We start from the raw sequence: 27,225 nt of genomic DNA on the forward strand, positions 1-27,225 counted from the left end.
TGAAAAAGGAAAAATATGGAACAAAAACTTTGGGAAACTGTGGTGTAGGTAATATGGTTGAGGTTTTTCGGGGTAAATGAATGTTCTATATCAGTGTTTCTCAATCGCCGGGCCACGAGTGATTAGCCGTTTCATTTGTCCTCATTCATTTTTCGTTGGACGTGTGTTTGACCGGGAACAAAACTTACGACTCACAAAAATGAATGAAACAGCCGGCTTGGAGAAAGGTTGAGAACCACTATTCTATATAAGCAAATATTTTTTTTTTTCAATCCAAAATTTTGATAAAAACTCTTCATTATTCCATCATCTACTCTGGCAACAGCTGCTGTGATTCCCATGTTTCAGTTTAGTTAAATTTAAGATGAAGGGCTCGCTTGTTGGCATAGTCTCCTCAGTGCAGTCACAGGGTATAAATCAAGGGAGTTCAATCTTTGGGAGAGTGCGGACCACTTTATTGGTTTGAAAACGCGTCGCGGGCTGCGTAAGTGATCTGGAACTGCGTCACAGATCACCCAAGAGATCGTAAACAGCCCCGCAAGTGGTCTGTAAACATGCCAAGAGCTGCTTGAGTGCTCTGGAACGAACTGTGTCGGGTTACGAAAGTGATCTGTAAATAGGCCGCGGCTCCCTTAAGTGATCTGGGAATGTGCAGCTTAGTTCATTTTAACAAAATTAGGTTTGAGGTCACGGGCCACACATCAGACAACTCCGAGGGCAACATATGGCCCCGTGGGGCATAGGGTCAGAATGTGTGGTGTGAATGGTCAATTTAAATGTATTACTAGTCAAACGGACTTCTTGGGGGCTGACGTAAGTTCAACGTGGTTTAACGTCGAGGTGGATTTCTATTAATAAATGCATGAATTTCGGCATGTCACTGATACGAAGCACAGAAGAAATGAAGCCATCTTAATTGAGTTAATCATTTCAGTGTAGAGCCGATTTCTAAAGAAAAATATAAAGAACAAATATATATATAAGATCACCGCAGCTGTGGTGAGTGTTGATGGTAATACGTTCCAGCTTGTTTGGCAAAAACTGAATTATTGCATTCATATCCGCTATGTGAGTAGGGGATTTCACATTAGAAGCTGCTTGTACCTTTGAGAGCATCAGAGTTATTGCATCTTGCTCCACAAAAAAATTTAAAATGCATAGGACTTACTGCAAACACATGTAAGTATGCCTATATAATTTTCACATATCTGTCATATTCAGTTCTCTTTGAAATTTTGAAAATGCCTATTCTGTTCCCATCTTGTATACGTTCAATTATACGTTATTCTCACATCATCGGATTTCTTCAAAAATTTTTTAAAAAACGATATATTTTGTCGCATGTGATCTTATTCGTGATTTAATTTAAACATGCAGTAGAATCTCAATAATTCCGGGTCTCAAAGTTCATGGTTTCGTGTAATGTGAGGTGCTGGAATTTTCAAAGTTCCTTCTTAAAGCACGTTACATATTTCTTTTGATTCTTTCAACGAATGCGAGTAATTTCAGTTCAACTGGGTCCTGATCACTAGGCTATTGTTTTCAGTAGACATCCCTCGCCCTTCTTATGCCAGAATGTTCCATAGGCCATTCTATTATCAATTTTATAATGTGAAAAAATTGCGTTCATATCGGGGAACAGGGATATGGAAGCATCTGTCAATCTCCCTTATAAAAAGGTCATTGGTCTTGGAAGATCTAATGTTAATGAACTATGCCAGTGGTTCTCAAAGTGTGCGTCGCCAACCTCTCTCATTGGCGTCGCTAGGAGTTTCTGTAGTGCAGGGGTCTTTAACTGCTGACATACCACGGGCCACATTTGACATTTTAGCCAGGTCCGCGGACCACTAAGCTATACCATACACGTTATCAAAAAGCTCGATGGGTGACAAGTATCCCGCGGGGTCATGCGCTGAAGACCCCTGGTGTAGTGATTTGTACCTGTTCAGTGCTTTGAAGTGATTCTTTCTGGAGCTATTTTTGGCTAGACTATTCTGGGAGGAATAAGCGATGATAAAGAAAAGGGAACTGCGTGATAACAAAGCTTGAGAACCACTAAACTAAGCCATTGAATTAAGAAAAAAATAGGTGGGAGGAAAAAGTATGTACGAATTCGTATGTCTAGCTCCCCCCCCCCCCCCCAAAGCCGATTTATATTTTTTTTCCTTGGATAATTAAGATATTTCAATCATTCGAGATGGCCTCGGTCCCGCTTACCTCGGATTATCGAGACTCTACAGTGTAGCGGTTCTCAACTTTTTTTTCCTCGCGGAGCCCTTTACACGCTTTCAGCGTGTAATTTGTATGCTGGAACCCTGTAGGCCTTTTTTAAATTATTTTTTCATGAAATTTAATGATTTGTTTTTCTCGAGTGGCAGCGGAGCCCCTGGGAAGTGACACGTATCCTTAAGGGCTCTGCGGAGAACCGGTTGAGAACCACTACTCTACAGTATTGACATTGAATTTTATAAAAATCAGTCCCCATTTTCGTAATGCTGCCTTATCGTCGAGTCTTCTATTTCTTCTCAGATTCCGGCAAACAGAAGAAAATAAACTGGATTCCAAAGGATTTCCTTTTAGCTATATTTTGGATTGAGATTGGTATAATTGAATCACCACTCGATATATTGATTTAAAGAACCATGTTGTATTCCTTGCTTTTTTTTTATTATTTTTCTGTACAAGAAGAAGGAACTTCTCTCTCTCCCCCTTCTTCAAAGGGGGCAAGAAAATCAATCAACATCTTTGGTAATATGTGGAAAAGAGGGAGGTTTTTTCACTTCTGCTGGATCCTGGGATTCTGTTTGAGGGGTGGCGCAATTCCGGAATAATAAAGAAAGAAAAATGTTCGCAACTCTCAGAAGAAATGAAAAGTAGAAGATCAGGGGCAAAAAAGAAAAAAAAAATGTGCAGCTACTACCATAGTATCAGTGGCCCCTTGTTGTCTGAGAACGACCCTTCGTAATTTTTTTTGTATGCTATGTGAAGGGGGCCGCGAGCTCCCGGGTCTCCTGCTGTGCTCTATCTGCCACCACAACCACCCCTTTTTTCAGTTATTTCTACCATACAGGGGAAGAGCTTTTCTTGTGGCTTGGGATTTCAGTTACAGTCCTGGATAGAGAAGAATTCAGTTTCCAATCTCTCTTCTCTTTTCTATGAGTGGTTTCTATCTAAATCCTTTGGATTATGTACTGTACTGCCTTACACCCTGGAATTCAAGGATAGACACTTCTCTATGTGAGTTGAGTTGTTTTCTTATTCTTCTTGTAGAAACTCCCTTCTCTGATTCTAATTATATCTTAATCCAGTCTGATAATATCTAAATACCCATCCTATCTATAATTTTATTTTACACCTAATACTTTACCTTAAAAAGAGAGACCATAATTATACATATTATATTCACAAAAATGCATCTAATTTCATTCGGTTTCTATATTTTATTAATATTGGAATTATATTCTGTTCAGATGAAAATGCTCATGAATTGATTGTAGTATTGAAAATATATATTACATGTGTTACGGTGAATATGATAAATCAGTGATTATTATCAATAATCGGCAGTTGCTATGCATAATCACCGATCGTCTCGGTAAGTTTGATAAATTTTCTTACATTCATCACTTTTACCGGTGATTAAGTATGATTCGCAAATGAAGTTGGTATGTATGATAAATATATATGGGAGAAATCATGCGGTAATATCACTGAAATTCAATCATTTGTGAGTTTCTCCCATACCTGATGGGTGCACTACGCATATTTTGCCGTAAAAATTGAATTAACCTTTTATATACGACATTATGAAAAGTAGAATGAGAGGAAAATTATGATAAATAGAAATATAAATGTAATGATAATAATAAATAATTATCATGTAAATTATTTAGTAGGTCATTTTAGTTTTAATTAAAGGCAAAAAAATCAATATTTTTGAAACAATTAATTAGTTGAAAACAAATTATCTAACCTATTACTTTAAAGTACTGTCAGGATATGAAGGGTTAAATGTAAATGAGGGTTATAAGGATAAAAACATATAAATTGTTATCAGTTTTGTGATGTTAGCTTTCTTCACATTTATCAACATTTTTAAACACAATCAACAACACCTATCGAATCCATCAATCCTAGACGGAAGTTTGAGCAAAATGACCTTTGAATTTAAATAAATCATTGATAATTCATCATATTTATCAGGTAAATGTGAAGTCGCAAAATTTATCAAAATGATCGGTTATTATGCTTAATCATTGGATTTACTAAATTTAAACCGTAACATATGAACTGAATAAAGTTTAAATTTAAAAGGAAGTCATTTAGTGTTGACAGAAAAAAAAAACTAGAATCGAAAATGCATGCTGTATTTTGGACGACGTGGATAAACTTATAAGTTACGGAAATTTGCATGTACTGTACGTTTTTTTCTGTTTTTGTGCGTGCAAGTGTCATTTAATGAAATTTTATTCATGCATTGTACATATTGTATCTGTGTAAAGTATGGTATTTGTCATTTATGTGTCACTGAAGAGAAAAAAAAACCCATTCACCTACGATGGATTACTTAATATGCAACGGGTAATCATGTACTTTGGTGCGTGATTAAAACCAGCTGGATTCTTTTTATTGTCCATACATGTTTGTGTAAGTATGTTATCGTTATGTTTTTTCTGTAGCTATTTTTGAGAACATGACCAATAATCATCGATGGTAAATAGATTTCTTTTTTGAATTGCCATATATAGACACAGATTTATAGTTATTTGGAAAAATGCGTTATATGTATTTATGTATCTAATTTATAACCGCAGATTTCAGATTTTGACTAATGAATTTCTTGATTAACTCGGGCCAATTCCATGTGAATAAGATTCATGTAAATATTTCCAGAAGAAACGAGACATTAAACGACAAAGATTTTAAGTACGACATATTCTCTGTCGTTCGACTGATTATCTTCACTGCATTATATTGAGATATTACTTTTTGTATTGCGTATACTAAAATACATATTTACGTATATCCAATTTCAAGGAGTGGGATTCAATTTAAACTTTTAACTGGTTAATCAAAAAATTGTAATCGATTAATCGAATAATTAATTGAATTTTTAATCCAATATTTTTTGTAACTATAATATTAATAGAGAATGCTATAAAAATTTCACTTATTTTATAAAAATGTTCATTTTACACACCTATTCGGCAGATGTAAGCAAATATAGGAATATATTGAGAAATTTAGGCTGCCCGCTTGAAACAATTTGATATGCTGAACATACATTGCCAAAAAAAACCCTGGAATATATCTTCACTTGGATCTTGTCACTTTTATTTAGAAAATCGATGGTTTTAGGTGTGTTACCGATTTCGAAACTTTTTTCGATCATACCTCACGCTTTAGTACGTAAAATAAGGAAGGCAGGGTCGGGTGTCTCCAGTGGCGCAAATGGTAGCATACCTTTCCGGAATGCAAGAGGGTCTGGGTTCGAGTCCTCGCGGAGACCAGATGACTTTTCTTTCCGAATTCACTTTGCATAAAATTCAGAAAAAATATGTTCCCTTCATATACTTTTGATTGTTTTCTTAGACCCTCATCCCAAATGGTACGTGTGAGGAGAGGAGCTAATGCTTTTTTTTTCCAAGAATACGAAAACTTCTGTTCATGTAGCGGAGGCAATAAATTTTGGTCTTGCCATCTAATGCCATCAAACTCAATTTGAAATTGAAACCAGAAGTTTTCGTTGAATCGACATTCGAAAAATTTGATCAAAATATTGATTTATCTATTTTTAAATATGGTCACCTATCAAAAACGTTATGTATAGGAATATAATTTGTGAGACATCTAATCTGTTTTTTCAAACAAATCAAATTTTAATTCGCCAAATTTAAATAAAAACTTTAATCGAATTTGTGAATCGGATTCATCGAGTCGATCAACTCAACTAAAGTTTTAACTGCCCTGGTAACAATTGATCGATTGACCGGAGCTGCACTACAAATTTCATAAACTCATCATAAATATATCAGAGATCGTATAAAATATTGTATTTGAAAGAAATATAAATTTTCATTGATAATAATTTGATTACCACACAAAAATATGAGAATAATGATACAATATAAAACATATCTTTTAGTGTTTAGATTTCTGTATTAGATACCAAAATAATTTTCTGTACGGAATTTTTTTCATGAACCATATCAGAGTAATTTTTCCCCAAAAATTCCCATTATCAGATTTTTTTCTCCTCTCAATATTTATCAGTATTATTTTTTTTCCTATCAGAATCCTGAAAAATTCTGGATAGCTTTAATTTTTTTGTATAATCTTTCTACTTTATCTATTCAGAAGGACTTTATCATCATTTATTTATTCCAAAAAAAAAAAAAAAACAATAAAATTTAGTTTTAGGGAGAAAGAGTTACATGGAAAAGAAGGAGATAGAAAATCAGGAGCTATAAATAAGAATTTAAAGAAAAAATAGAAAAAAGATAAATGAAAGAAATGTTCTCTCGAAACAGAAAACTGTAGTACATGAAAAATCACCATTTGTTTCAAACAATTAACTTTTCGCTTTTAAAATAAGCCGTAAGGAATTTCTCTTGTTTTTTTATAATTTTTATTTTATTTTATTTTTTTGGAGGAAACGTTTAGAAAAATATGATCTGCTGGAATCTGTATTTGTCAACTACTTCCAAGAAAAATAGAAAAAAAAGAAGCAACAAACATGACAAAAAACTGGAAAAAACTAGAAAAATTTTTATCTCTGAAACAGAAAAGTCGCAATTTTTATTTCCAACTCCGCTTTAATTATGCTCTTCTCTGTTTTTTTGTCCTAAAAAGAAGAGAATTTTTTTTCTTCAGGATTTCTCTCAGAAAAATAACTTCTTTTGCATCAATTTTTTTTTTTTCAACTTTTTATCTTTTTTTTTACGAAAAAGAGATAATTTTTTTTCTTTTTCTTCTTCAAAGCAATAATAATGTATATATATAAGGGAGAAGTAAAGAAAAAATAAAAAAAGGTGACGTCGTACATTATTGAGCTATTAAGAGTAAAAATGTTGAATACGTCGCGCTATTGATCAAGTTGAAGCTACACACACACATATACAGTAAGGTTGGAAGGTAGATGGTAGGTTCCAAGGAGAAATGTTGGGAATCGGGAGAAACAGGAGCAATTGACGGTGGGCTGGGAGGGGGGGTAGGGTATGGTAGGTAAGATATACTGCAGCTGGGGTTTTTATGGCTTCCAAGTTTAAATCCTCGGGCATACCGAGCAGACATTGAAGACTTATGTCCTGGCCTTAGTGCCGTAGCGGTCCCGGAGTCTGGAGGAAGAGGTATCCTCGTATTTCTCTGTCAGAAAGTTAAGCCTCGTGCTATCCTAGGCGATCTTAGCTTTCCTCCTTGACTAATAAGACTGATAAACCTTTCATTTTTCAAGTCTGCCAGCTGGAAAACAAGAATTCCTTTTGGTCCTCTTTGAAATATTTGTGCCTTCCGCAGGCTCATCTTTCAAGGAATCACATTTTCCTCGCAGAAAACTTCAAAGTGCATATGTGTATGCGCGTGTGTGTGTGTGTATATATATACGCCACACGTATACGCATGTACGCGCGTTCATGTTGGGAATCGATTTCTCAATGTAACGGGAGGGAATGAAAAGTTTACCGTGTTGTAAAGCCAAGAAGAATTTTAAGCCCCCGCTGATCATTAATTCTTTCTTTCTATGTAAAATATTTCGCTCATTTTGAGAAATTTTGGATAATTTCCGTTTTTTCAACATTAATCAAGCGTTTCCATCTCTTTTATCCTTTGTTGGGTTGAGAATGAAGTTTTAATTTCTTCCTGAATGGATTAATAAAATTATATATCATTCACAGAATTCATGCTATAACGATGCAATTGTGCGTTCAAGATGTTAAATATTTTCGGATTGAAAATGTCTGATCACCATGAGGCAATAACCATTTTATGACTAGTTTCAAGCTCCTCCGCCCCACATGCTTCAACAGGGACCTAGGCTGGGATCATCAGCCGGCCCGTATTCCGGACTTTTCGTGAGCCCATCCATAGTGAATTTATAGCATTAAAAAAATAATAAATAAAGGTCACTATAGGGCTGTAGGCTTGTTTGCCCCACTTTTGGAGGAGGGAAAAACCAGCTTGTTAAACACGGTGAGAAAAATGACTTTTCATAAATGCATAATCACAATTATAACACTCAAAGAAACTGTTAGAATTTGATTTCAAATTCTACCTCATTAATCGATTACTTTAATTAATATTCAATGAATTCATGCCACATGTATGAATATGTCCAATTCATTAATATTATGTGTAATCTCAAGTTTCCGTTGGTCGTGGGTGAAGAGTGCTGAGCTTTCAAGCTGGGCACCTTCAACCGTTGACACTGCCTAGGCCACATTTGAAATTTTAATGAGGCTCGTGGCATGCCCCCCCCCCCATACTGAAGCAGGGCCCGAGGCCGTACTTTTTTCGAAGCTCCTCTGTAGTGAATTTATAGCTTGAAAATACAAATAATGACTAGACTCGTCCCGGGCCCTAGGGCTGGATATCTGTCAGCCCCACTCTTGTGGGAGCCGTGGCCCACGGGCTTCAAAGCTATGTATATTGTGTTTCCTATTTTTTCCTCGGTGGGAAATGAATTGAAGACCCTTGATTTAAGCTCCCCGTCGTCATAATTCTTCTATTAAAAAATTAATTTCTGCAACGAAGTGAAAAATCACTTTTTAAAACAATCATTGTAATAAATAAAAATTCTATTTTAAATAATGTGGAAATTATTTTATATTAACGGAACACATTTTAACAAAAATATTTCCCAAAGAATTTAAAAGTTTCTGTAAATAGATTAATCACAATTTTTGTCCGTTTCATGGATAAAATGTGAACTGTTATCATTATTATCTAATTTCTGTTTTTCTACAAAAATCTTGATTAATTTAATATTGAAATATTTACTATAAAAAAGATGTTGTTTTGGAAAGCCTGAGAAATAAATTTTGATTTTTTTCAAATTTTATTTCGAAGGTTCGGCGTCAGACAACAGAGGGCGTTACGTGTCCGCTCGCAATTGATATAATAATAAGCACACGGTGTTGACGAAAAAAATTACAGGAGAATTAAATAATAAATATTAAAAGAATCAATAAAAATATTTGCATTAAATATTTATCGATGAAAATGTTATTGTATTACATTTTATATTTCTTCAAACACGCATTTCATTTATTTTCAAAAAAATAATTAACTATATAGTTGAGTTAACTTCAGTAAATAAAATTGAATGCCTTTCAGTAGCTTTAGTTTTGATTCATAAAATTTTAAATTATTTTATACCTAGAAATTTCCCGGATTAATTTCTTATTATAAAAAATAAATCATTACAATATTTGGATTTCAAGAAGCTAAAATCAATCCTTTCTCCCACAGAAACATTAAATTTGTAATATTTATCAAATTCACGTAGAGTTCAATTAAGTATTTAAACTTTAATTAAAAATTCGGCATAATTCATTTTATTTTTTAAATGAATATAATTAATGATTCTCATATGTTCTCTGATGATTAATTATCTCAAATAGCTAATGATCGCATAATTCTGTGTTACACAATCAATTAACATCTGATTTATGAACCCTGTAATCATTCATTTTAAGAGAATTTTTTTTTTGTCGCAGTATTATACCAAAGCATGAGTATAAAACTGAAAAAAGATAATTAAAATATTGTTTTTGACGATTTAAATTATTTCTTTTCAGAATATAGAATGTGATATGAAATAATTTGAGTTGTGCTTTTTAAAACAAAAATATATGTACGCATTTCTTGATCGGTACGATCGAAAATTTTCATGTTAATCTTGACGTCGAGATAAATCATAACTTATGTTTTTATTTTCCCATTTTTGTGCCCAGAATTTGCACTAACTTTCATGTTGTAAATGTGGCTTTTTTAATATTATATTGTGCATATAACTCCCATGGGACTTCATACTTTTTTTTCAATCTATGAATTTTTATGGATCCGCGCTTTTGATCATGGTTTTTCTTCGTAGCTAGCCGACCGGAGATCCGAGCGTCCGTGTTGCGGCAAGCGTTGGCATAGCAAACGTTCTCGTGACCGTCCATGTTCGCTCGAACTTCGGTATCTCGATCAGCTTTCCATGATGATTGTCATTATTTTGTTATGTTATTTTATTCACCGTTATTACTCATTTCCATATATCTCATGGTAAATACCATCCAAGTTCATTCATATCTTCGTATATTATGCTCCTGCCGAAAAAATTGAACTTATATTATGAGACCGTGGATTGCGCTCTATTTTCATCTGGCTCGAATCAAATTAATCGAAACTGCATCATTAATTATACGTAATTTCAATCCATATACAGTTAGTTCTGTCTTTTTATCATATGCTATTTATAGCACTGTAGAAATCAAACGACTCAGTTTAATTAATGATTAATCATCTTTTTGAAGATCTTTTTAAGCTTTTATCAGCAATTCTCAAGTAATAAATCCTCGCAAGAACGTAAAATTCCATTAGATACTAAAAGAGTTTTTTGGCTGAAAAAAATACTAATAAAATGTTAATTTAACCCTCTACGGTCCAGTGTACGATTGAATATGCATGGGAAATACATAGTGAAAATACCCATTATACCAATTTCTTTTCTAATTTTTATTTATTTATTTTTTTTTTGGTGTTTTAGAAAGTAGGCCTACATCTTTTAGTGCAATTTCAATGCAGAATACGACTGCATAAGTACAAAACTTTTTTACTAGAAAGAGTTGATTCCCCCTTGGAAGGGTGCCATTTTTTTTAAAGCTGCTGAAATTTTATGTGTTCAGAGATTTATAAAATCTCACCATACACATTAAGATTAAAAATAAAATTCAAGTAAAAACTATTGAAATTTGTTCAGCAAGATTATATCTGTTTATAGATAACAATAAAATAAAGGCAAACAGTATATTTCGTCCTGAATTAACCACTTTAGCTAACTAACAAAATCCCCTGTAATTAATTGAATTGCGGTGTTGATGTATTGCTTCAATTTGAGACAAGACAATAACACCAGTTTGCATCTGATTTGTTTTTGCAAAATAAAAATAAAAAACTTTTTCATGTTGAGTTAAGATAACCGAAGGTTATTTAGCAAAAATTAAATTTATCGAATGGCCATGATTAATTAAAAATGCGATTTGAACATACAGAAAAAATGACTGAATGCGTTTAAAAAAATGTAATCTGTACCTCATTTTTCAAAAAGTTGTAGTCAACATCTGATTTTGCGTCCATTCCTAGATATAAGAAGTGCATTTATAAGAGGGTTTTATATCCACTGATTATACTATACCTGATTACTATAATATCTACTGATATCTGCTGGTAGACGATGATGATAAGGAACGTAATTCCCATAAATTTCTCATAAATGCCCATTTCACCATTTTCGGAAGAAAGCGTAAGAAATAAAGGAAAAACAAAATACCTAGACGTGTGTCGTCTTTTAAGCTTTTAATTTAAATTTACTTAAAATTTAAGATGAAATTTTTAAGATAAGTTTTCAAATTTTATGTAAATATTTTCTAAGGCGGAGATTTTAAGGCGTTAAGTTATAAGTTATATAAGTTATTCATGCTGTACTTCCTACGAAATCCTTACAGTAAAAACACGAAATTTTAGTAAAATATTTTTTTAATTGAGAAACAAATTGGTGTTGGATTACGAAGAATCACACAAATAGAAAAATAATTTTTCAATCAAGTTTATTCCGCAACTACAAAATGTTTACTCGGAACGATAGCTTACTCATTAAAATGATTATAAATTTGTGCAACATTAATAATTGGTTATTTAGCTTAATTTTAATGTTGAGTTCAATAATCGTCTGAAACTTTTTTTAATTGAAATTAAAATCAGCTTTTACTTTATCGATTTTGTTCTCCTGATTATATTATCATTTCAACATTGCATCCCAAGATTCTAATTAATCCCCACAAATATAATTTCTTTCCATCGAAAAAAGAATTAAATTCTCGAGATATTATTATTCTTTCCCTAAAAATGTTAGATAGCGTGCACGGAAACATTCCCCTTTTCATCATGGATTTCGGAACTGACCTTAAAAAGGGAGACAAATTTAGCAATGTGCTTATACATTAAGGAAACAGTAAGATGATGGAGATATAGAAGAAGAAAAAAAAAGAGAGTGCAGAAAAAATATATACATTAAATGTAGTTTAGATGATAACAGCACACGTCAAGCGACTAATTGAAACATCAACCTTAATTGCCTTTTAATAGATAATTGCGAAAAAATTGAAAATTCTTCTTGTGTCGAGATTGTGTAATTTTTTTTTTCTCTCCTTCTGTTTACGATCGCGTGGTTAACGGTCATTGGTCATCTCAGCCATTAAGAGCGTGACGTATTAACACTAAGAAAAAATGATAATAATAAGAAGAAAATGATAATACATATAAGAAAATAAAAAAGACATGATAATAGCCAAACAGCGTCAACCTCGTGCACATGAGAAGCATTTGCTTCTTTGCATCCAGACATAATAAAGTCATTTTGAACGCCATTTCAAAGCGTATCATTTCGCGAAAGGAGGTGTTTTTCTTATTCCCTTCTTATACTGTACTTTTTAACGATGACTTGGCAACTAACTGGCATTTTTCCGAAGTAGAAAGGAAAAAAAACTCACTGCAATCTATTGTCGACAATCATTAAGGAGCTTCAAACGTGGTTTCCTCTAGTTACATTTTTTTTTTTTGCTATAATATTTTATTACTTTTATTGTAATCTTGTGGTAAGTGTGCGTTGTGCCGCTGCTACTTTCCTCTAACTAGTGGTTATAACCCTCCCCAGACCTACAAACGGAAAATCTGCGGGCCCCGAAAATGTCTTAATATTCAGAAAATTATACCCTATGCACCAAAGGTGAAAAGTCGGGAAAGGACGTTTGCACACGATTTCAGGGAAACGACGTATAGCTAAATTTGGAAATTTCGTGTTCATCATTTATTCGTGCGTAGCAGTATTTCTGTATCTTTATTTCATGTATAAAAAGAGTATGCTATGATAAATGTTCAGTGTTCACGAGGAGACCAAATGAACATAATTTCTAATTATTTTCACCTCAACAGAAGAGAAAAAACATGGCTATTTCCATTATTGAATATCGATCATAAAATGGTAATAAAATGCAATATATGCAGTATTTAAATATAAATAACATTTGAAATGCAAGCAAGGAGAGTTTTGCTAGTTGAATTTATATTTGATAATACAAAAATATATACAACTTTTTTATAATATGATCGTGTAATATTAATTATGATCGTTTATTGTGTTTTTTATGAATTTTTTTTTCTCAACTTTATATACGAATCTGTGCCATAATGTACTCTGTACTAATTCTTTTCTTTTCTTTCTGTCACATGTAATTATTAACATACACATGTTTCGAACTTTTTAACAACGAAAACCGTGATTGTCCTCTATTTAGGAGCATAAAAGTTCTATATCTATATCATCCTCATAAATAATTTCTACTAATTATTTTTCTAGAATTCTAAATGGATAAAAAAATTCTACCGTATCAAAAATTATTTGCTGATGATTGAATCTTAAGTAAAGAAAATACCCCATATATTTTTATATGATATTTACCATAATTAAATATCGATTATAAAAAGTCTTAAATGATAATTAAATGTAATATTTAAATATAAATAATCCTTAAAATGCTATAGCAGGGAAGTTTCTAATTGAATTTATATCGGATAATACAAAACTTTTCTTCATACATATATTCACATTTTTAGAATATGATCATGTAAAACGTGCATCGTATTTTTTTCTCCCGTGGGAATTTTTTCTTTTTTAATGATTAAATATTGATCATGAAAATCTTAAATGATAATGAAATGTAATATTGAAATATAAATATTCTTTGAAAATAAAAACCAAACAGTTTTTTTAGTTCATATCTGATAATACAAAAGTAAATTAATATTTTTTTAGAATATATCGCTATGCGTAATCATTATTACATATATTCATTTTCTTTTTATATACACGGATCTTTATTATTATATTCAATGAGAGGAAGAATTACTTCTGCGTATTTCTTTTTACTGAAAATAATTATGAAATTGTAGGCTATATGTTACAGAAAATGCGATAAATCGATAATTATGAATAATTACCAATCGTCTCGGTAAGTTTGATAAATTTTCCTACATTTATCACTTTCGCCGGTGATTATTCATAATTCCCGATTGAAGACAATTATGATAAATATAGAAAAATAATATGCGGAAATACGTATCACTTAAATTAAACAGTTATCAGTTTCTCAAGTACGTGATAGATGTGCACCACACACATTTTTCCGTAAAAATTAAATTCAAATAGGTGTTATTAGGATAATAAGTATGAACTATTGTCAGCGTTATAATGTGTTAACTTTCTGCAAATTTATCAACATTTTCAAACATAATAATCAACATCACTGATCGAATCTATCATTCTTTCTTAGACTGAAGTTTCAGCAAAATGTCCGGTAAATTAACTGATTGATGTCCAAGTAATTAATTGGCGATTTATCATATGAGAAACATAATCCCCGGTAAATGTGATAAATTTGTAAAATTGATCAAACAAATTGGCCGATAATTACGCATAATAACCAGATTTTCACATATATATATATATATATATATATTTTATACCTTTCTTTACAACAAAAATTATGATTTTCCTCTGTTTGCGGTCGTAAAACAATTCTAATTCTGAAATTTCATAATTTGTGAAATAATGCATCATACTTTTGAATACATTATTTCTTCTTCGAATTTCATTCATTTCTAAAATATATTTGCAATGAAAACGAATGATCTTGCCTTTTTTTTTTCACTTGTTAATAATTCATCATTTAAACTATGAAGTATGTTCAACACACGGCTGTCACTCTCTCTCGCTATAAATTCGCTATTGTGTTGTGTTAGGGTCTTCGAAAGTAAGATGTAGAATCGAACATGACGCCGAAGAGGATTTTTGGAAAGTACATGGGTTTTGTAAATCCGTGTGGTGAATGATTAATTCGTTACGCGGCAAAAGATATATATTTTTAAAAAATGTATAAGGCATGAAAATCCAAAAAACATCACGATTTTTTTTTCATTCATGAGTAAATATGTTATAATCTCCAATCACGTCTCCCAGCTGGAAGCCAAAATATCCGAAATTGTCCCTGTCTCACGAACATACTTCTAAATACCTAAGCAAAAAAGTATTTTTAGTTTTTTTTGTACATAATCCTCGTTATTTAAAGTTCGTGATGAATGCGCCAAGGACATAAAGGTTAAAAAGATGTCTTGCAGTGATGTCTTTGTATAAACGTGAGGATGGGCTCGATCCTGTTAGAAACGCAACTGCCCTGCAGCGAGATTCTTATTCCTTTTAGAAGTAAGATTCTGGACCTAGAATTTCTTGTCATTTTAGTTAATCTCGATGAATTATGAGAGTTTAGCCCACTCGCGTGAAAAGTTGAAATTCCACTTTCTTGTGAACTTCAAACTAAAGCACACAGTTGTACGTACGTACATACGTGTAGCTTATTCAAGTCACAAGCTGGGAGAGCCAATTTACCCCATGTACTCATTCCCAATCACACACATAATAATGATAAATGGACAACATAATGAATGCAAATTGTTTTAAAGGGCTTGCTTTGAAATTCCCAATGAATATATATCAAAGGCTAATCGAGTTTGGGAATGAGAAATAACCGAATTCAGTGAGAAGACTGACCTTTCAAAAACTCACTAATTAATAATCACTGCTAAATGTTTATATATAAAATCCTTTTTTTTTAAATACATCTGTTCAATTTATTGTTCTCAGTAATCACACATTCGTATCGAATCGACGGCACTCGTTGGTGGCAATGTTTATTTTGTATCCGGTCCCCCTTGGTATAAAACAACTCCCCTAAGCAGGGTAAGTCTGATTGGCTCCCAGGGCATTATCACGGGCACAAAGTGCATCATCAGTGTTGTTCGGAAAGGTATAATTTAACAGTTCATTCACGGATGTCTTCATTTTCGACTTCTCCCTATAGTATATCATTTGTATATGGATCGCAGGCACGTATTTTCATTTTATCTCATCGCCAAATACATAGAGAGGAGAGCCGTCGAGTTGCACATACGTAGTATAACTATTTCCATGGGAATGCATGAATTTCGTTTGAATGTTATCATTTTCCGTTTTCCAGAGTGAATTTCCACTCTCTCTTTTTTCTATTATAATCATCATTATTATTTCTATTTCATACTTGTGAGTATCACCAAAAAGTCTGTTGAGAATTTCATTAGCATAGGTTGTGTTTTCAAAATGAACCAGGGATGGCAGAATATATAATCAAGCTTTCTTTAGTAGTTGATAAATTATTCATGCAAGGTTATAAGAAAGTTTTTTTTTTCACATGTAAGATCCATAATAGATATTTCACGCCCTAGAAATTAGTATAATATTAATCTCGAATATAATTCCAAAACAACACGGAATACGCTTAAATTTACATATTATAGCAAAAATAATGCAAAAATATAATTTGATTTCATGCGTAAATGATTTCTTCTTAACGTGTTTATTCCTTTGATTCAAGAACCGATAATGTTATATTTTTAGATACCATTTTAATGACATAGGAACTTTTGAGTTTTTTATTGAAGACAGTTTTGAAATGAATTCCTGGATTTGAACCTTAGAAAGTGGTTTTAGGTTCATCAAATACAGTCGGCCCCGATTAATCAGAAACAGGTAAAATCCTCTGTAACCAATATTTCTCTCGGCTAAATCAAAAAAGTTCAGTAATTTGTCGTTGCTAGTTAGTACCGAGCACTAAGCTCTCGCCTTAGTTTCTCTATTATTATTTTACTTAATCAAATATTATGATTCGCACGACTGTTAATACAAATTAACCACTATGTATGCAATATTTTTTATGGGATAAAACATTAGGAATTAATAGAAAATATGTTACCAAGTTAAGACTTGGAAAAAAAACTTAATTTTTGAGAGTGGGTACTCTCCTGGAAGTACAATACCTTTAGGTCATCTTCAGTAGACTGCGTACATTTAATTTTGTTCTTTGTTAAGTCCATAGAGAAGACGCTAACTTTCACACGCAATGAAAGTAAAAATATTAGGTATTGCGATCGCTGTGATTCAATATAAATTTTATTTCATTTTTGATTATTCATCATTTCATTATTCAAGAATCTTCATTAATATTGATAAGCTTTATTGATATTGATCCTTCATCAGTTTCAATATACAAACTATACTAACGGTGTTAAACGGCAATTGAATTGTTCCCTGCATAATTAAATGTCACACTTATAATCAGATATTGTGTGCTGGAACCGTTGATACCCATTTAAACGGGGTCGACTGCACTTATGAAATATCAGTGAAATGATATATTTCAGAAGCTCATGAAGAAACAAGTCAGCATGAAGATTATGTGTTGAGCTCCTTGAAATGCAGAACTTTAAAATTAATTATTAAATTATTATTTATTGATGTAAAAGTATATGAACATATTTCTTGAAAAGAATAGCAGCATGGTGTTGTGTTATCTTTCACCAGTCATAGAGGAGTGAAATGTAATTCTCCATCATTATTTTCTTATTTTATGAATAATATTATTCGTTACCATTCTCCAATGTATCGATAGTCATGAAAAGCGTGAAAGTTATAGATACATGAACTAACTTGTATATGGCTGTTTTATTCGTGAAAGATATCTATCTATCTCCTTCTCTCGCGATCATGATGATAATAATAACAATAATAATAAAGCGTTGCAATTGGAGATGCGTGCCTTGAAAGCGCAATTTTTCATAAGAGCGTTTGAGAGTTAAAACGCCGTAATGAACCATCGAGAATCCCGCTTTCCTCTAACGAGGTTGATTCTGCGCAGGCTTGTCAAGGCAAGATGGCGGCTCCCTTGTCTAACGAAACGAAGCCGGCCCCAAGCGCTACCAACAAAAACACCGGCGAAAACCGAATAAAAATTCCTATAAAGACTGCAATTTCTAATGTGAACGGTGAGTCAATTACTCGTTATTCTTTTCTAAATGTTTGTTGATCTTAATTTCCAACGAAACTTGGTTAAAAATGCGATGATAAAGTTGGGATGTTTCTAGGCTTTACGGAGGAGTGTTTTGCTATTTTTTTCTTTCTCTGTGTATATCTTCGCTTTAGTTGTGCAATAAACAACCGAGTCCATGTCATTGGAACTCGTTGTTGAAAGAAAGGAGAGAGTGAATTATAGAGCTGCACTTTTCTGTACTTCTCCTGTTAGGACTAGCGTCTACTCGTAGAACTTTGCTCTTTTTTGATTTTATTGCACGTTTTTCTGTTTTAAATTCATTGATAATTTCAGAAATATCGGAATTTATCCTTAGATTTTACTACAATGACTTTTTTTTTTGTGTGACAAGCATGCCATTAAGTATTTTGAATAAGAATACAGTTTTGTGATTTTAAGATTAGTGTGGTTCTCTCAACATTTCTTTTAACTATTTCTTTCATTAGATCTGTCTAAAAAATAGAGCAATTTTATAAAACTAATCATAAATTTACCAATTTATCCTACTTTATTCCGGCTGTTTAGTCACCTAATAGACGTAAAATTGAATTTGAAAAGGAGATGAAATAATCACTAGTTATTTGACTTATTAAATGCATAACTACTCGAAATAAAAGATATGTTATCTAGACTCATCAAGACTTGAGGAGCTATAATGTAAATGTAGCGTAACGACTGTAAATTTTATAATAAAATAATATATAATAGTATGATTTCATATCTATTATTGTTATTTTCGATCTCATTATCAATAAATGTATCATATTATTTATGCTGAGATTGTTGCAGTAAACTCCATATGCAGTATTTCTTATATTTATCCCTTGACAGTGACGCTCGAGTCCGAAAAATAATTTTATGTTAGCAATTTGATTATATTTGTGACAAAAAATAGTATTTTCTTTTCCACGAAGCCCGAATTCGTTTATCTTTTTTCATTCATACAATGCATGCACAACAACAAAAAAGATTTTTGGTGAATTTTTCTGATATAAATTACCATGTCAAGGGTTAAATATGAATTTGTACTCGATCGAAAAAGGTATCAAGTTACAAAACAAAAAAAAAATTCAATACACAATTGAATTAACTATTTTTTATGTATATTATAACTACGAGTTTTTAATCATTAACTCTTATTATCAACTCTTATACGCATTAAGCAGAGTATGAATAGTAGAAAAAGAATGAAACCATAATAAATATGAATAAAAATAAAAATTTGATGGTTCTAGTTAGAGCCGGGAAGTTCAGGAAAAATGCCATAAATGCTTTTTTTTTTAAATTTAGGGTGCTTATTTTTTAACATAATTTTAAGTTTATTAGTGAACTTCAGAGGCCATAATCTGTAAAACTTGTATATTTTGAGCATTGGAAACTTTTTATAAAAGAAAATTCAACTGTCAGTTTAATTATCATCAGAAAATTCCACCCCCCCCCCTTCCAGCCCTATTTAGAGTAATATGAGAGACTGGTGTTGCCATGAATTAACTTTGCTTTAACAGGATGGTGTTTGACGTGAATGATTTCGTTTCAGATGAGCGCAGTCAAGGTTAGAAAAACAGGAAAATTAGAAATTTTTGTTTCTCCACATACTTCACTTTATGGCTTGCTCAGGCGTTAGACTGCGTTGTATTTGCATAGCGGACCGATGATTGTCCCAAAAGGTCATGAATGGACGTCATGCCTCACACAAGACGCGGTAGGAGTAGACAGGGCTCTAGAGCCCATCTTATTTCGTTGTTATTTTTTACACCATAAATGCACTGCAACAACCATGGCTATTTATTTTACGTACATATTTTTTAGTATACTATTAAAGCGATCAGAGTCACCCTCTGGATGGGGGGCGGGACAGATGCGGCCACACAAGGCCCCATGCTTGGAATGATAATAAAAAAAAGTTAATTTTTTTAGAAAGATAGAAATGATGGTGATTATTCCAAATAGTACAATAAATAAATTATTCGCAACTCGAGGTAGCCCCCACAAATCATTTTCTCTACCAGCTTCGCATCTGGCGATGGTGGCCCTGGAATTGGCCTGATCCTGAGGGTCTAATAACATTTTATTTTGTGCTTGAAATCAATTTAACGTTGATAAAAATGCAGTTATTATAAACTGTAATTAAAACAATATAGATGGATTAAGCACAACCAATTTTTCAGCTCTAGTTTTTGGACCCTTAATACCTTTGTTGTTAGTTATTTTTTCTTCCTGCCAAAAATATAAGTGTCTTTTTTAGTGCCTATTTAAGGCATTTTTAGTGCATAATTAGTGGTATAATTATAAGCAGTGGTTTGTCTCTAATTCATAATCATGTTGGACAATACATAAAAATATGCTTTATGCTCTGTGATTTATAACTAGACATAAATAACTTGAAATTACGCATTTATATCATTTCATGCAGTTATTAAAAATAAGATTATGATTTAAAATAATTTATATGAAATACTGTTAGGAAAACAGATATATATGTATTTATTTATATAGAGAATATTTATATTCATATATTTATTTAAATTTATACGAGTACCGAAATTATATATTTACATCCGAGGTAGTTAGGCTGTACGAGAAATTCAGTTTCCTTGCTCATGAATATATAAGCTGTAAAACTCATGAAGTCATAATATTTTATCCCTCCCACTAGCGGACTTCATATGGGAACACATAAATCTTCCCTTATAATAATTATTCAGGCATAATTAAGCATTGTTTTCGTATGCAATCCTCATATGAATATGCCGAAAGTTCCAGCAACTACAACTATGTAAAAACCTCGTCAAGTCGTCGAGAAACCATGACAGAGAGTGCCGTCGATTTAAATGTGCAATATTGTGAAAGTCGTATAATTTTAAAGAAATATAAAATTTATTAAAATATTTATTAAAATTATAATACTGTATTAACAAAATTTATAGATTACACAAGGGAAAAAAATGAAATTTGTACCTTTTTTGAGTTTTTTAGCATGATAAAATATACTTATGAATAATTTATGATACAAATACAAGGTAAATTCGAACACGGAACCCCCAATTTTTACTTTAGGGAGTGCTAGGCAGAGCAAAGCAGACACTAGAAGGCATCAACTTGGGAAAATAAATGTCTGGCTTTTCAACAGATATATTTTGATTGAATATTAAGCCCTTCAGGGCCCATGCAGAAATTATATCCAGCACGAAGAGTCCCTGAAGTTTCTGGAACTCTGTTTTTTTTTGGTCGGCAAATAAACTCTCTCAGAGTAACTTTCGTTACTAGAGCCGTTCCGTTTTGGTACACAAGGCTTTTATGGTCACTTTTGAACATGTGTGTGTGTGTCAATGCTGTTATCAAGCTTTTTTTTTCAAATGGAGTCCTGGAAAAATCATCTGTTCCTCTCTCTTAAACTTTCCCATAGTGACGGGTTAACCGAAATTAGCGACGAGTAAACGAGAGTTTAATAGCATTGTTATCTATGAAAGCTAGACGGGACCGAAGAAAAATGACGACTTATGAGGGCGACGAGTTAACGAGATGTTACTGTATTTTAAATGTCAGAGTTTCAGAACCATGGCCGTAATTATGATTTTGGGGGAGGGCGGTTGTAACAGATTCTACCATTAAACCATTGTAAAATTCGGTGATTTTTTGTTCCCTCCTAAAATTCGCCGCCAGTGGCTGTTGTCCCTTTTAACCCCCGTGTAGTTCCGGCCCGTAGAATTCATACTGTAAAATATGATACTTTAATTTTGTTTGAATGCAATGTAGATGAATTTAAAAAATTCTTGCTTCAAGCATTGAAATCAAAAGTTCTTGACCTATACTTGATTCGCGGGGGCTTCCGAGTTGGGTCGTAAATATCCATTTACAGCCAGAGATTCTTGAGCTGTGAATCACGCGGCCCATACTCGATTTGCGGGGGATTCCTAGATGGGTCGTTCAAATCCATTTACAACTAGGGTTTCTTAATCTATGGATCACGATCATGGCCCCTCACAGGATTGGGACTGACAAGGCTCCAAGACGATTGTAATCATATTTAGTTTTTTCACACTATAAATTCAATATAGAACAGCCCGTGGCAAGTGACCTGGAGGCCCTCAAAGATCCCAGTCTAGAGGCCCTGCTACAGGATGTTTGTGGCCATGATCACGACCCAAACTTGATTCGCAAGGGCTTCCTAGATGAGGCGTACAAATCAACTTACAATCTTGATAATAAATGCGCTTATTGCGTCATTGGCTTCACTAATTTTGAAACACGAACAGTCCCCGTGGGTCGCCGTGAAGCTGATCTTGCGCCGTTGATGTTGGGTGATGCTGAAAAGGTCAATAACCCTCGATATAAATGATTTTATACTTGCTGATGCTGATAGTAAAATTTTCTGTATTCGGTAGGTGATACAGTGTATTTAATTATTATTATGTTTTTATCTAACACTACTTCTGTATGAAGTTGAATGCATGAAAAAAATTCGGTCTATAGGTTTCGATACCTAGACCACGAAATTAGAAAGTGCCATTTCCTTTCCAGCAGCATTTATTGGTCGTATCTCACAGCTCTATAATGTGTGTGTGTGTTAGTGTTATATGGGAATAGTGATTGTTGGGTCTTATCATCATTTCAGTTTTCTTCTACTATTCCTTTTTCGAAAGGCTTGGGGCTTTTGATTGCGCTGAGAAAGCTTTCTAAAGAGGAGAAGCGAGAAAAGAGCCAAACTATTTTTGTTGTTTTGTATATAATTTTTGTTTCTTTTTTCCTTCTCTCTTCTATTATCGAGATCTTCGTATACGTAAATGGTGCGTTTCTCGGACGGAATCTTCGATATTCTTGTCATTAAAAGGAGCTTGTGTTTTAACCGATCGTTATGAGCGTGAAAGAGCCATTAGAATCTTTTCCCTGATTTCTCTCTGGCGGAAAAGCCACCTGATCTCTTACAGTTGGTTGATGGAGGCCCAGCCGTTAAAAGCCCGGCCCATTAATATTCATCAGCAGTGGCCACCTGCCCGTTTTTCTAATGATTTAGAATCAAATTTCGCTTAGGTGAGTACTGCCTAATGACCGCTGTGAAAAGTGCTCCACTTCAATCTATAAGACGGCTTTTTCTCTAAAAGATGAGGAAAAACTTTCTTCTTTTTTTTTTCTCCTCCTAAAAACTTACCCGATATTACTTTGCGATATCAATGATTCTATATTTAGATTTCTCAAAAACTTCTCGCTCTAGAGTTTTTCGTTTTATTTTATTTTCATCTTTGGAGAAGAACAAATCCATAAAAGTTTCTGAAAGTTTTCTCGAGAGAAGAGACGAAATTCGCGAAACTTGTGAAAATATTTCTGGAAGGGATCACTATTTAAATGTTATTTTTTTAGCATGATTCGACACGAATTTTTTCCTTCAAGATTCTGCTTGAATTTGGCATGTTACATCATTTCCGAGAACGATCCTTCAAAGAAACTTTTCTTTCTGATTCGGATTTTCCATAATACACTCGATCCCGCTTATAACGTTCCCACTTATAACAATTTCCCGTTTAAAGCGTTTTCCCGTTTAGAACGTTTTTAATGACAGTTTTTTGAGAAAAAAACCCGTTATAAGCGGGACCACTGTATATATCAGAAAGTAATTTCTAAATATAGCATCGTATGCTTATTAATGAGAATGTAAGATTGGAATGGGGATTAAGGAAACAGTTAATTACTTATATCAGAGTTGAGTGCACATCAAAATGCCGTAGGATCAGTCAGCGACATATTTCCAGTATAAAATAGCTTAGAAATTCCTAATAAGTTTGAGAATATCTGACATATAAATTTTGACATTCAATCGACTGCTGTGTAAATAAATAATCATCTCACTGCATTAAATATGCGAACGCTTTGCAGCTAATCATATGTAAATATTTGAAACAAGCCTGGATACATATTATGAAGGAAAAAATTCCGAATTAATTTTTTTTGAAAGAAATAATTTTAATCATGATCAAATAAAGTTTTAATGCGTGGACTATTTTTCGCCTCAATAAAATGCTTTTGCATGCTGTTCAGAGCTAAATGACTTCTTTGAAGAATAAATAAAATACGGGTGGAAATCATTAATGAAATAACCTTCAACAGATATTTTCATGGACGTCAATAACCATCTTAGTTTATTTTTATTCTATTTCGTAATATTTTATTTAGTTGAGATGGGCCTACCTTATAATGAAATACTTTCAAGATTGCTGTGCTGGACACAAATCTCTTGAATGTATCGGATTGGACAGCGGTCCTCACTTATGATTTAAAGTAGTTAAATCATAGGTGCACAAAATTTGTCCTTGAGGGCCATATTTCATATCGAATTAATCTCCCAGGCCATAAAAAAGCTGAGTTACTTCGTAGGTCAAATATGAATGAAAAAAAAAAAAAAAACTATTGAAATCAATGATCACATACTTATTCTGATTAATGCAGCTTTTTCTACATAATTATCATCAATGCATATGTATATCACATCTAAATTTACTTCCTTTATCATGTTTTAAAGCAATAGAATTGCTTTGAGGGCTAGACAAACGTCTTAGAAGGACTTGATTGTGCTCCTTAGTACCTGCATTCATAATTTAAACCAGTATTTCCCAAATTCGGTGATATCGAGATATAACATTGGATTCTATGGGTTGGCTTCAGTTGCGGGGGGGGGGGAGGGGGCGCTGAGAAGGGAAATATTTTGAAGAAGGCGATGGAACAAAAAGTTTGGGAAACTAATTCAAACAAATTTTAGTAACGGTTAATCGAATTACTAAGCACATTTCCCTCATCTTCACCACTGTCTCTCCTTGAGGAGAGATTTTGATCAAAATAGCCATTTTTAGAGTAGTTGAAACAACTAATAGCCAGACCAACCTTATAATTTGATGACTTTTAATCTATTTGTAATTTTGATTTGAGAATATCAACAGTAATCTTCGTGAACTGGCTGGTTCAATTGACCCGGCCAATGCCCGAAATTCAGGCTTTCGCCGACCCCTATATCGATCCCTATGATTCGTGGTCATCGCCACGTTGGCGTATGTTTCTGTGATAATTATGGCCATTTATAATTAGCCGTAATTATTATGGTCAGCTATGGCAACCCGAACGATCAGAGGAATCTGAATATCGTTATCTCAGTGATCAATAGATAGGTATCGACAAATAAGGGCCAGCCAAAGCTCGAATTTCGGACATTGTCCGGATCAACTGGGCTGGCCAGTTTGTGCAGCGGTAAATTTCAGTCTTTGGCAGTAACTTATACATTTACGTATAAAGTAGCCTTAGAAAGTACCAAGAGGTCACAAAATATGAATAGAAGCAGTAAGCATTTATAGAACTCCGGCGCTTTTCTGTTAACTCCGGCCGGATTCTCTACTTGTATACATTTTCGCCTCCAAAATGTGATTAATTGTTCAAGATCGGCTTATAAGCGAGTTCATACACCCTATACTACACACAGAAAATTTGTAAAAGATGCATACAAATTTATATTTACATTTCAAAATATTGTCTATTGTTACGTATTTAAAAAAAAAAAAAACTTTTTTTTATGTTATCCATACCGAGGGATTGAATAAATTTTTTTATTCAATTATCATTATTGAAGCAAAAAAAATCATATTGTACAGACTATAAGAATGGAGATGTACTCATGGGAATAGAGATGATCACGTCGTTTTTGTTAGGTGGCGATAGATGGCAGCACAAGTACTACTTGACTTCATTATGTATGCGTGGGTTAGTTCAAAAATAATTTATTACTCTTATATGGCGATGAATGGAAGCGAAGTCTTGTTTGCGGAAAAGAGCGAAACGATATCTAATGGAGTTTGTTCGCAATTTATTTCCACGTACATACGGAGTTTAAAAAGATATATTCCATGAAAATTTCTCTTAATAAATTTCGTATTTCGTTGAAGGTGTTTTACAAGAGCACCGTTACGCTTCAACATAATTTATAGGTTTTTAGCGGCAGTTCACAGAGCGTTAAAGACATGTATATGTATATAGAAGACCGAATATTCATTGAATTCGGTTAAATACGAGTAATTTAATTGTTTTGCGTTAGACTTTTGAAATCTTCGAAATTGTCCTTTCGTGTTTTTTTTGGTAAACAGAAGAGGTTGTATAATTGAACATAAAACACTCAATTATCATAATCGATAACAAATTACATACATTATTTTGTATTTTCTAACCAATTTTTGATTAAAATCAGTCAGGAAGTTTGATTTTTTATAATCCTGAGATGTTTGTTAATTCTTATTTCGAATTCTGATTTTTCTCATTTTCATTATTCTTGTTAATTTATATTAGTGCAGTACTAATACTAATTCTAATTTTTTAATTGCATTTTTATTATTTTTAATTGTAGTTTAATGGTTTTAGTTCTAATTTTCTGTTTAAAAAAAAAAATTGCCTTTGAGGAGTTTTTCAGCTGTAATTGGTAACTTCACTTGCCTTTGACAAATTCCTTCTGCTGTGCAACTTTAATGGCCTTGCATAAGCCTATGCATTAAAAAAATGAAATGCGAAAGAATTAAACGCACGTTGAAGCTTGTAGGACCGCACACACACCTTGCTTTACATCTCAGAGAGAGAGAGAGAGATTTCAATGCGTTTTCGAAGGATGGGTGTATCCGGGAAACTTAAATAACAGAAGCAAAATATAGCAACAAAAAGATAAAATTACCAACCAAAAAAAAAAAAGAATCAATCTTTATTCTCAAGATCTGTTCAATAACAGAGATTGAGCACAATAAAAATACGCTAATTTTCGTGAAATTAAAAGTCTTTAATCTGTATCGTCGCTATAGAATCTGAATCAGAATATGATCACCAGATTAAATCATTAATTTTCCATTATGATAATTTGCAAAAATCGTTCATCTACGATTAGACCTTTGTCGTTGAGCACTTGACCGGTCCTTTTGCCACGAAGAGGTCGCATATCATAGGTTCTTCATGGGGCGTGAGGCATTAGCGATGGTACTTCATTTCGCCATGT

At 32.9% G+C, this 27,225-nt stretch overlaps 1 long non-coding RNA gene across 11 annotated transcripts in view; it reads left to right on the plus strand.

Annotated features, from left to right (window-relative positions):
• Positions 1-6: 6 nt before the first annotated feature.
• The window catches only part of LOC149086726 (uncharacterized), a 271,603-nt gene continuing 244,384 nt past the window's right edge, over positions 7-27,225 (plus strand). For 2 of the 11 annotated variants that reach the window (XR_016192502.1, XR_016192503.1), the window contains exon 1: positions 17,901-18,171. This is a non-coding gene — a long non-coding RNA (uncharacterized LOC149086726). Of the gene's footprint in view, positions 3,238-17,894; positions 18,172-27,225 lie in introns of those variants that run through there. The other 9 variants (XR_016192501.1, XR_016192507.1, XR_016192509.1 and 6 more) reach the window with 8 other exon arrangements.

The sequence above is a fragment of the Pholcus phalangioides genome, unplaced genomic scaffold, assembly GCF_987345545.1.
Source record: "Pholcus phalangioides strain wild (caught in Gottingen) unplaced genomic scaffold, Ppha-v1.0 ptg000004l_1, whole genome shotgun sequence".
NCBI classification, from domain to species: Eukaryota; Metazoa; Arthropoda; class Arachnida; order Araneae; family Pholcidae; genus Pholcus; species Pholcus phalangioides.